Source organism: Octopus bimaculoides, chromosome 9 (assembly GCF_001194135.2).
Source record: "Octopus bimaculoides isolate UCB-OBI-ISO-001 chromosome 9, ASM119413v2, whole genome shotgun sequence".
NCBI lineage: Eukaryota > Metazoa > Mollusca > Cephalopoda > Octopoda > Octopodidae > Octopus > Octopus bimaculoides.
Genome location: NC_068989.1, coordinates 72,475,644 through 72,477,126, shown reverse-complemented (window position 1 = coordinate 72,477,126; position 1,483 = coordinate 72,475,644).

The following is a 1,483-nucleotide window of genomic DNA, read 5'->3' as shown; positions in this document are numbered from 1 at the left end:
CTGTGACCTTTTCTGGCGTGTGTTTATACCATCTTTTTTCTGTTGTTATTCCATAGTGTTGGCATAGCTTCCAGTGTATATAGGTCCCAGCTCTGTCGTGTCTGTGAATATATTCCTTCTTAGCCAGGACTGGGCAGCCAGAGATAATATGATTTATTGTTTCTTGTCCATCTCCACATATTCTACAGTTACTTGTTATATTTCTTTTCATTGTGTGTTTTTGGTAATTTCTGGTGGGGAGGCTCTGGTCTTATTATTATTATTATTATTATTATTATTATTATTATTATTATTATTATTATTATTATTATTATTATTATTATTATAAGCTAGTCGATTACATCGACCCCAGTAATGAACTGGTACTTATGTTATCGACCCAGAAAAGATAGTCGACTTCTGCAGAGTTTGAACTCAGAAAGTAAATTCGGACAAAATGCCGGTAAGCATTTTGCCCGACGTGTTAGAGATTCTGCAAGCTCGACGCCTTGCACATCAATCATCACACGTATGTCACGCACCGTACATTACATGTCACATATCATATGTAACACATATTACACGCGTCACATATAATATGCAAAACGCATACCACATACACACCATGAAAACGCATAAAGTTCACAAATAACTCACATTCCCATGATGTATTTCACGCATATCACATATGTACCACACACATTTAAAATATTATATATACCGCACCACTGACACTTCAGATATATATCACACACATATCACGATAAATATTCATTATTCACATCACTATACGTCTCGCGTATCATACACATCACACATACCACACCTATATCGCATATAAGATACATTATACCATCACACGCATCCTATAATACGCATAATACATCTCGTATACTGCACAAATCTCACGCACCAAAAACATCACACATATCGCGCACGTATCACACATGCCATACCACTCACACACATCAGATATATATCACACATATAACACACAAATCAATTATCGCGCACATCACATTACGTACGATATACATGTCGCATATCACATACATCAGGCATATATCACGTACATATCACGCAAATTAATCATAACAAATATTACACACGTTACATAAAATTTACATTACACAACGCCATTGCCACACATATTGCAGACAGATAACATAATACACACTCCATACACACGAGCGCGCGCACACACGCACATACACAGACAAAGTTTTATTACACATCTTGTATATCACACGCGTCACACATACCAAACACATCACATACATACATACATACACACATACATATATCACATAACACACACATAATGTATCTCGAATGTTACATGCATATCACACCCATACATCATGCACATGACAAACACATACACAGACACGCCACATTTCACACATCACACAATACACATAGAACATGGTTCATATCACACACATACACACACACACACACACACACACACACACACACACACACACACACACACACACACACA